Consider the following 11722-nt stretch of genomic DNA (forward strand, 5'->3'; position numbering starts at 1 on the left):
GTGTTTGTTACCCACACTGTGTGTGTTAGTGTACATGCACTTCAGCTGGGCTGATGATTTAACTTCTAACTCTGGCTGCCCACCCTGAGACTCATCTCTAGAAAGCCTGGTTTCCAGCCCTTCCCCCTTCAAACCTAGTTTCGAGCCCTCCTGATCAGCCCTGCCAACTTATGGGCTAGAGTTCTCTTGCCCCTGCTAAAGAGATAAAGCACATCTGACTCGAGCAGGCTTGGCAATACAGAATATGCCCTAAGGTCAAAAAAGCTGAAATTCTGCTGAAATTTTGTCCACTTGCCAAACTACAGAGGTATTAAATTTCCCAGTTAAGCAAGTTTGATACTGGCATTACAGATTAACCTATGAGCTTTTTTTCTCCAGAATCTTTCTGGTAAATGACAGAAGAGATTTGCTTCATGTATGTAAAGCTTATGAAAAATATGATGCTAAAATGTGTCAAAGCCATAAGCTACTGATAATGGGTTCCCATAACTGGCAATGTTAAGAAACTAGCACTGTTGGTTTTGGAGGTTCAATTAAATCAATAACTACCAGTTAGGAAAATCTAGCATTGGCACTGGTAATGTCCTATATTTTTTGTAGTATTGACTATTGCATTCATCTTTGAAATACACTTCCAAGAAATGATACATGATTTGAAGACCAGCTGATTTAATCAAATGGGCAAATCTCTATATTCCTATGAGTTAGTCTTCAGGAATGTGGGCTTTTTTGAATGTATCTTTTTCTTTAGGAAACATTCACATATAACTGTGTTTATGTAAAGCTGGAAATGAAACCTTTCTCATTATCTCATGGTGATTTTTAGAAAAGCAGCAGCTGGGCCTTTCTTTTCATAAATGTGATCATCAGCTGATTTTTGGCTTAAAAGTCAGAAAAAAAAAGCCCATTATTTATTTAGCTAATGTCATTGAGTTGCAAAGTACCACTGAGCATGCTTTTGAAAAGATAACTGTGAAGCTGGTATTATAGCAATCTTAGTTGGTAAACTAATTAATTCTAATTTTCCCTTTAATTAATGGGAGTAACTGTTTATTACTGCAAACTAATTAATTCTAATTTTCCATTTAATTAATGGGAGTAACTGTTTATTAGGAGAAAGGGACATTCACGTGTAGCTCAAAGTAAAAAATAATTTTTAAACCCTGATTACCACGGTAGGGTTGGACTCGATGATCTTTGAGGTCTTTTCCAACCTGGTTGATTCTGTGATTCTATAAAATCAAATGAGGTGCCAGCCATAGGGCAGCTAAATGTGTGGGAGCATGGCATCAGCTGTGTTTAAGGCAACTATTTTCTTCTTTTAAAGAGGAAAAAAAAGGAAAATTACTAAGTCAACCTTGCTCATAATTTTATGTGGGTTTACAGCATATGGTAACTGTTGTCCTTAAAACATTCAAGGCTTAGGGTCCATGCAGAGCCAGTCACTTATCCAACTGGCAGGGAGTGCAGGTTTATTAACTTTATGTTTCACAGAGGCTTTGCTAGGCATAGCACAAGTGTATTGTATGTTATTTACCTACTTTCTTCAACAAATGAAGGGCTTTGACTGTTGTTTCATGATCGTGCTGGGAAGGAATATGTCTATTCTATTTTTAACAGCTTTGTGTCAGAGAAAGAGATGTCTTTTTTTTCAAGGCTTTTCAAAATAGAGACCTTAAAAATGTATTTCACTTTATCAGCTCACAGTGCTCATGCAAACAGAAATGAGACAGAGAAGAACAGGAAGGTCAAACTTGCATAAACACACTGTTGCATATGTTGACTGCCTGGAGAAAGAGCAGTGTGCATCTGAACTGAATGCATTATGCACAGAAGACAGAATTTGCTACTCTGGCGAAGTCAAATTTCTCTTTCATGCAAGCTCCCATGTGATAAAGCTTAGAACTGCTATTTCCTTTTAGTAGTGTAGGAAGCATAAACTAAAATGGATTGTTATGAATCTGACATGATGTTTTTAATAACAAAGGCAAAAGGAGGTTTTGAATTTCTTTGTTTTAAAGTTCATCAAATATATTTTTCTTCTTCTGTCAGCAAACCCCCTATATTTCCTAGCGCTATCCTTCTCATAAAACTCTACTTCTTTTCAGGAATTCCAATTGCTGATGCAGAGAAGAATCCACCAGAAGTTGATCTCCTTATCTTGAATTTCATACGTAATGAGTAGCTAAATCTGACACCAAATGATTTCAGGAAGAAAATTCAAGTCAACCCATTTCCTTTGAAAAAGCCATTTGAAACCTTTGGGGAACAGATATGGAAACATAATTTAAAACTCATTTTCCCCCTCAAGTGATTTGGATTAATTTCAATAAATCCAGTGTTTACTATGCATGGAACACCTCCTCCTCTCTCACCATGAGCCTTGGACACTTCGGACTACTTGTTCATTCTGTGCTTCCTCATTCTGCTCATGTAATTCAGATTTTTTACCTGCAAGAAAATGCCTCTTCATTTACTCAGATTAAGCCTGCTGTGCCTATGGGACAATGGCCTGCCTTTGCTGGTGATGCAATGAGGCAGCACCTGCAGTGCCACCTCAAGCTATGCCAGTGATGTGCAGCCTCAGCTTTGCTTGTCTGCCACCTCCACTGGCAATACCCAAGGACTGGGGAAGAAGCTATGCTGTCTGGCACTCTGTCTACTGGAAAGCAACATTTGTATTTGTAATGCAAAGCAGACATGATTTTTAGAACCTGATCTCTTTGACAACAAAGGCTGCAGAAGATTAGAAATACTTAGATTTGCAGTTCATTAAAAAAATGTATTTTACTCTGTAAAAGGAATTAGTTTTCTCAACTCATTTGCTTTGCTTCTCTCTTGAGTGTGTATTTCCTTTTGTGCCTTAGTGTATTCTGGTAGTTCTATGAACTATGGATCTTTTTTTCCTTCCAATTAGTTCCTCTGGGACTATTTTATTAAAGCCTTTTTGGCATTTAAAATATGTAGATGATATCATTAATCTGATTAAAGTACAGGTAAAGTTGATAATACGAAATGTGGAAAAGTAGTGCAAGGTACAATTACTAATATAATTATTTTCATTATAAATACAATTACATTTTCAGCTGTTGCTTGCTTAACCTTTTCTATTTTTTCCCCATCTCTGAGACAAATAAGTGTTTCATTAGCTCTCATCTACTGCTGAGAGAGGCAGTTCTCTGCTTCTTCAGGCAGTATTAAGGAATTGATGACTGAGGTGGACAGAATTATTAGCAGAGGGATACATGCCTTTTATCTCTCTGTGCCTGGTCTGAACTCAGCTAGCAGAACTGTTCATTTTCCTAGGGGGATGAACAGTTGGGGTCTTGGTTTATTTTCCAGTCCACAATGGTTTTACTGAAAATCATCATGATCTATAGGTTTGTAGGTAATATCAGGAAAAAAGAAACACAAAATGCCATTTCAACCCTAGAAGTATCCTAGGAATGATTTTAAATACCCCTCTATTCTGTTTCACTGGCAAGCTACCACCAATGATATTTTATGACTACACCATCATGCCCAGCTCTTGCATCTGGGCATGATGGGCAGCAAAATAAGCCAATGCCTTAAGAACTGCAAAGCAAATATGGTGAAAATAATGATGAAGTGTTTCAAGACCAAAGTCAGGGTGAAGACATACCTTTAATTTTTGTGTAAAAGGGAGCAATCTTCTCAGGTTTTACATAGCCGAATTCTCATGTGACAGTTCTTCAGGGGAGCTACTGTGTTTTGATTTGAAATTAGGCTGTACCCTTCTTGTCCACTCCAAGAGAGTGATCATGGAGAGAATGTGAGCTGCAAAGTCTGAATGGAGGGAAAATACTGGCTTTGAAGCCCACTAGTCCACAGGGTTCCCTCACCTATACTATACCAGGGACTAATCAGCAGATGATGTTTTTTCCTCTGGGTTCTTCATGTTTTTTCCCAGAAAGCACTGACTTGAACTAATGCTAGCAGATACTTCCAAACCTAAATCTATTACTACCCTAAGGGTAGTAGAGTTGAACTTGTTGATGTAAATCAAGGAAGACTTAATTCAAAAGGCTTGTATTTGTACAATGATTCAACTCATCTAACCCTGGGATTTCTTGATCTCTCAGTTGGAGGAGTGGGTTGGGAAACTAGAATTCTGTTCTGGCTAACACTGCCTCAGTACAATGTGTGTTGTGGGATCATTTTTGTCCTGTGTATTTGGTTTGCTCATCTATCAAATGCATTTATAGTAATAGTTTAGATTTTTTTATTAGGTTCTACTAAATCCTTTAGAGTTTCCACATATTTATGTGTGTATGTGCATGTCTCTTTGTCTTGCTCTCCTCTTTGTCTTCTAACTCATGAGGCTGCTGTTAGTGAAATGCTCAGGGCAGGGGGAGGCTACATCAGTTGAAATTAGGGTGAATTGTGCATGAAGCACGTATTTTCCTCATAAACATGATCTCAGCCTAAAGCAATAAAAAATATTTGTGCAGGCTCTCCTGATGGGAAGCAAGTGAATGAAAAATGAGAACCCCTCTTAATCTATATGATACCTTAAAGAAGCACACAGAAAACAATTCTGCCTTTCAACCACAATTAAGTGTTGCAGACCTACCCTAAAATCTCTGTGAAGAAAACCCAGTATGCAGCTGCCATTGAAAAACTCAGCCCTCCAGGCTACTTGGTTGAAAGACTGAGGTACAACACAGAATGAGAGAAGCAGTAGAAAAGAAGACAGCAAACACACATTTATTCACTAAATGAGCAGCAAAACCCCATTAAGTATTAAAAAGGTGGCCATATAGAAGAGCAGATTAATGTACAGTTTTGAAACATGAGTCCTGATCCAGATTCAATGCTTAGCATGTATGCTGGATAAAACCTCAGAGACTGATTTGTGCAAAGATTATTAAAGATTGTATTAATTCCTCTAATGCCTAGGAAGCAACTGTGACTGAGCTCTCCCACTTATCCTAACACAGTTGGCAGGATCTGAAGTTGAATCCTGACAAGACTAGAGTTAGAGCACAATTTAATCCATTTTCTGGCACACAGGGCAGTCCCTGGCCTCTGCTACTATATGAGCACCTTTGCCTCCTGCTTGTGTTATGCCTGATTCTCCACTTGTGAGCAAAAGGAGTATCTCCTAAGATTCACACACACTTTCTGAGTCTGGGAGCCCCTTCACCTTGTCCCAAGTACTACACAAAGTGTATGGAGTGGCCATGGATATAATGCATCCAGAGTGAATTATGACACACTGTTAAACAACATTTTAGTTCTGTAGCTTGAGAGGTGAAAGGTGTCTAATTAGGAAGAAAAACACAGAATGGAAGGAAGAATGAAGAGATAACAATAATGAGGCAAGGGAGAAAAAAGGAAGCAGGTGTTTAGTGATGTCCACAAAGAATAGAAACATATGAAAACCACTAGTCAGGAATAGGCAAATTCTAATTGAGCCTTTTTTTTGGGGTGTCACTATGTTATGGTAAACAGCTGAAGGGAAGGCTTTCAGAAAGCAACAAGCATGGGTTACAAGAGAAGGGGATACAATATTCATGAAGCATTTAATGATAAAAATGATCATCAGGCTTCCTAATGTAATCCCTCATTCCAAATATTAGAAATGCTTTGAATTCTGATGGCTGTTGTCTCTCTTCTTCCTCTCCAAAAATATGATTGTCTAAAGATAGCACATCATCCGACAGAAGCAAACTTCAAAAACTTTCAAATGTTGCCATAGGGGGGTTGTTTTCTTTCAAGTTATGTCAATTAGTTTTGCTTTTGTAATTTTATTAAAAGGAGTCTATAGGTCCAAAATCAGCCATTAGGAGATTTTGTTGTAGTCCACAACATGTAGTCTCTCAAAGATGCCAGAGCAATGAAAACACAACTTTATGTGAGACGACACTGGATATCAATCATCCTCTGGGAATAGTATGGATTACAAGAAAGTAATCTCTGGCTAACATTTCTGCCAGTAAAACAATCTCATGTAATACACTGATTTATTCAGATATCATCCTGGTGGTTATTCTTTTTTAGTAAAAGCTGTAGTAGCTGAATATCTGTTCTGAATACACTGACCAAAGCCAAGCTCAGTACACTGTAGTTTGAACACAAAGCTGGTCTAGGAATAGTAACAAAGAAGTCACTATTTCTAGATAAAGATAAGAACTCTTAACACAAATACTGGTAAACTCCATATATATATTGTTCAGTAACAGTTAAAAACTCTTGAAACAGCATCACTACTACACCAGTCTACTCTGGAAAAGACTGTCACCATAGGCATTCAGCTCTAACTCCCTAGGTGTTTTCCTAAACTGTGGTCAAAGAAACCAGTAGAATAACACATGTTTTGGTTAGAAGCACTCTTAACATTCAGAAGTTCATAAGATTGGTGCTTCTGTGAGGCATCCAAGTGCTGGGATGAGACTGTGACATCTATTGATCTGTACAGTGCTGACTCCATGGCTCTTGCTGCATGCTTGGTGCATCTATCACCTGCTCCCTGAACATGAGTTCTGTAGGGGTGAAGAACAGGTGCCAATTTCAAGTGTAGGTTGCTATCTCTTATCCATCATTTCATTTTAACATTATTGAAGGAGGCTGGAGGGCCTCTCTTCTTTACTCTGAGGGGGAAGGTCTGGTTGACTGCACTGTTAGGCAGACCAGACCATTCCCAAAACTTCTGGAGAAAGCACAGTCCCAGAAATGGGTCTAATGTTTTATATTTAGAAAGATGGGCTCTGGATAATTAAATAATGACATTCAAATCCATTACATACAATTGCATACAAATAAAGTGATTTAATTTGAAAGATAAAGGTGTGGAAAGGCTAGTATAAGAGAAATGGGGCTACTAGCTTTTTTCATATACAATGCCCTTTTCAAGAAAATATTTGTTCCCTTACTCTGCCCTACTAATGTTTAGTTTTCTGCTGTACTTGCATATCTGTAGAACTATACTAGAATGTTTAAAATCACACAGTTTATTTGCACTGTGTTTATACCCTATTAAGCTCAGGCCTCCATGTTTCTTCTGATATACTCATGGAAGGTCAGGAACACTTTATTTTACTTTGATATTCTGTTTGGCTTTGGAATATTATTTCTACTAACCTCTGCAGCATTGTAGTTTGGCTTCAGTTACAGGTAGGATTTTGGCAAGGTACACACAGTAATCTGCACTTGATGTATTATGTTCTTCACACAAGAGAAAATCTGAATTCTGTGGAGAACATGTGTTAGTAAGCTGACAGAAAGAGCAAAGAGCGTGAAATTCAGATGTGTTTGGTTGGTGTTTTGCTAATCCACTTAGCATAAAGCCAAGCACAGATATGGAGCCAAATGGGATTTTTCTCTGCATCAGATCATGAGCAGGTATTAAGCTTTGTTTACTACCCTCTTTTACTGACTGAATCATGATCTTATACTGGGCTCACCTGGGGCCTTTATTTAGGAAAGCCACTACTCTCATAGGGATGTTATTAGCCCCACGACTCCATTATTACTGCTCTATTTGTGTGAAAATACATCATGTTTGAGTAGGCCTTGTGAATGGGCACAAGGTAGTACTGTGTCTCCACTGCTATGAGATGATGGACCTGTCTACAAGAGATGTCGCTGGCATTTGTAAGAAAAAGCTTTGGAGCCAGTACCCTATGGGTCATGGAGTCCCTTTCAACTCTTTGCTCCTAAGCCAGTGCAGTCTGCAACTGCAGAATTTGCCCAGCAGAACAGGCAAGCATAAGCCTCTCTAAGGGCTGGCAGAGCTTCCAAGTGTAACCTAGACACCAGGAAGATCCTCACTGTCACACCACAGATGGCTGAGCGCATGTAGTATGGCCAAACTTAAGAGCCTGTGCAATTTATGGAAACTTAAGCACCAACAATGCTAGACAGAGGGTTTTGTCACTGAGTGTGATGCCTTAATATTGGGAAAAGGCCATAAAATGGAACTTCTCTTGCACACAGCCCTAGGTCTTGTCCTTTTAATACCTAAAAAATGCCATACGCTTCCATAGTAAGTGATTTCTCCTTGAAGAGAAATAGCAAGAACCAAAAGGTGCCAAGGAAAGACTATTATGTCGGCACCTTCACTTCAGAGCACAGCCCAGTGAAATGCAAGCAGCCCTGCCAGTGGCAGGTTGAGACACAAGGTGCCTGAGTAGAGATGAGAAACTGAGCTCTGCACTTCGTTGTTTTCTATTTTACAACAAAGTCCAACAGGCGAATGCTATCTGCTTTTATAGTTAGATGGTCATTCATAACAACTGTAGTTTTCAAGCTCTGCTTAATGTTTGTGTGAGGTTTCAGACAGTTTTGGAGTGGCTTTGGTTCCTCTCTTTTACATGGCCTACTTTTGTTATCATTCAGCCCGTCAGGCTTTTGCACGCACTTTAGCTTTTGACAAATGGGACTGGCTTGGCTTTTAAATGGATCAAATGCCAGGTGGTTCATCTTGCTCCAGAGAAAGCACAGTCATCTCATGGAGTACTGCTTCACCATCCAACACCATGAAACCAGAGCTCTGCTGAGAGTGCATACTACAAAGCTGATGAAGGCCAAAGAGCTGCATTTCTGATCACACCAAAAACGCTGATGGGGTCAGCTTAAAAACTGAAGTCTTTTGAGTATTTTCTGGCACTCAGGAGACAACACTCAGGATACCTTCAGGTACTGGGATTCTAGGGTGGAACATACACTGATAGGGCAAGTTCTGGTGCCCCACTGGGTCACCACCCTGCTGTACCCACACTGTGCTTGGGGCCGCTGGGCAGCATGGGGCAAATGGCCGTGGGGATATTTGAACGCTGTGCCATGACGTTGTCTGTGTGCTCAGGAAGTTGTAGAGGAACAGGAGCATTGCAGCTGAGCTGTGCTTGGCAGCCTTCTGCCTTAATTAGCCAAGCAGCGGCTGTAATTAGCAGCAGCAGTGTCAGCCTTTGAATAGGGGTGACTGTGTGAGTGTGGCTTTATGATGACTGGGAGTTCGCAACGCCTCGGGAGTGTTGGAGGTGTTGTCTGTGAATTGTGCTGTGCATATGGGTAGAATTAAAGCCAGTTTGCTGCTATGTGGGTTTTTTTCTCCTCTAGAATGTCTTGGCTGAGATGTAAAATTCTTCAGTTGTTTTTCTGTTCATTTTTTTTTCTCCTTTAGAATGTCTTGGCTGAGACGTAAAATTCTTCAGTTGTTTTTCTGTTCTCCCTCTGCTGTGGGGTGTTAGACCCCAGTTTGGTTGCACAATTGCTGTGGGCTCAGGTTGGAGCATGGTACAGCCACAAGCCTGTCCGTGCTGCCCCTCACTGCCATCACTGCAGCTTTCCCTCTCTGTGGTTTGGGTGGTTGGGTGCATTCTGGGCGTGCTGTGCATACTGGTGGATAAGAAAAGGTCTGTCTGACCCTGCTGAGCTGGCCATGGGTGACAGCAGTGACTTAAGTACCCAAGTGGTTCCCTGTAATTTTTCTTCACTTGATGCAGTTCTCTCTACAGTATGAACAGCAGTTTTGGATACTCTGGTTACCAAGTTTTCCATACAACATCATTTCATTGTAGAAGTGTTTTTAGCATGAATTCCAAATAAGAACATTTTGTTTTGTCAGGTGGTGGAAGGGAGTTTTCTGTGTTTTTCTTGGTTTATTTTGTGAGCTTTTTATCCTAATGTATGGCTACTTCAAACAAAGTTTCCAAATTTTGAATATGAAAGTAACATCTGGTTTGTTTTCAACACTATTGTGAGCAGGAAATGCAAATAGTTTTGTATTTTAACAAAGCACTCTTGGATTGTCATTCTCATGAAAGTTTCCCACATCCCAATTATCCTAATGTCAGACAGGAGTTTGCTGGCACTTGCTTCAGCTGAAAAAGAAACAGAAACTTGCTAAACATTTCAGTGCAAAACTTATCCCTCAGGATGATTATCCTTTTTAATAGCAGTAGCTAATATGCAACTTGTCATTTCTTCTACATATCGTATTTTAGTCTCTAGGCAATACATAAAATCTCTTTTTAGGTCTCCAGTGCAGATTGTATCAGGCATGGATTATTACTGATAAGCTGACACCCAGCTCTTCATACATACACAAGACTGCTCCAAGTTGAAGTGGCATAGAAAGGAAATGCTGACCTAGAAGTGTTAGAAATATCTGTAGCATTTCACTGGAGTGCATACTTGGCTTGGGAGATAGTTCTTTTGCAGCGCACATAGCAAATAATTGTATCAATATTTCTTGTTGCCTTTCCTTTTAGGATTTAATTTGTATGCCTATTGTGGTTTGGTGTTTACTCTTTTGCAAGCCTCTGCTTTTTGTTGTATTGTTTGCCTTATGATTAAAAATAAATTATGAAGTACTTTGCCAACTGTTCTGTAGCACTGCGATAAACCTGGTTCAATGTAGGTAAGAAAATGATGAATAAAGTATTATGGAAGTTTATTTTTGTTAATGTCCCTTTATAATAATGTTAGCAAACAATAGTAATGATAGGACTGTGTTCCCTTATTTCTAGCCTTCATATTAAGCTGTAGCAAAGACTGTGTTCCCTTGCTTCTAGCCTTCATATTAAGCTGTAGCATCTCATCTAAAAATATCTGCTGAAGCCAATGAGTGTGACTAGAAAATACTACCTGGAAATTAGTTCTAGGACACTACTTTGTGGGAAGACTTGCTGGTTTCTGAAGCAGGTATAGAACTTCCCAGAAAAAATTTACTTATTGTGTTAGCTTAAGCACAGCTCTTTTTCCAGAAATTTTAAGAAAAATCTAAAGTACTTTAACAGGGAGATTTATTTATTGTGTTACCTTAAGCACAGCTCTTTTTCCAAAAATTGTAAGAAAAATCTAAAGTACTTTAACAGGTAAGATAAGGTCTCTTTAACAAATAGGAGAAATTAAAATATATAACATTTGATTTCTGAGTGAGAAAACTGAAAAGCAAATCAGAATAGAGTATGACAGCAGAGCCAAAGAGGACTCTTGCTTTGAGAGTTGAGAGGAAGTTTGCAGTTTGGTTAAAAATGTTAACTAGAACAGTTCAGACTTCATTTCTAAAGATTCTTCTTGACATCTTTACATTGGGTAACTATGTAGTTTTATCATAGTGTCTAACTGTTGTGCAGAGTACCTGACAGGAAAAACCCATCCAACAACCAAAGCTGTGTTCACTGTAATTTTTCATCTGTGTGTATGTGAAATATTTCCTTTGTCTATTGTAAAGGCAAAAGATTTGGTTCTTCAAATATTCAAGTATTTTACTCCTCCTCCCTCTTCACAATCATTTGTGTTTTGAATGCTCTGGAGAAGGATGGCAAAATAAGAGGTCAGGAGGGCAAAGGTATTGTCATAAATTGATTTTCTGGTGTGTTGTGGCATTGCAGTATTGCTTTAGCAAGCTTCAGAGAAGAAAATGTTATAACTTTAAGTGTTAGAGTACATGGGGATGGTGTTATTTATAATGTTCCATCAACTTATAGCTTCTCTTTAATGATCACCTACTTGGCATTGTCTCACTTCTCATTTTACAGGATTGGGCATCTTTGTATTTTTGCAGCTGCATTTATATTTATAAATTATATGTATAAATAAACCAGTTATTTTCAAATGAATTGTGATTTTTCTGTAGCATCTGTTGATTTTATTTCATTAACATGATTGTTAGTACTGCAGCTAGTACTAACCTAGTCAAGCAATATTTGGATATAGATCATATAACTGAAGTCTTGCTAGAGCACAGTTTACT

Source organism: Acanthisitta chloris, unplaced genomic scaffold (genome assembly GCF_000695815.1).
Source record: "Acanthisitta chloris isolate BGI_N310 unplaced genomic scaffold, ASM69581v1 scaffold1232, whole genome shotgun sequence".
NCBI lineage: Eukaryota > Metazoa > Chordata > Aves > Passeriformes > Acanthisittidae > Acanthisitta > Acanthisitta chloris.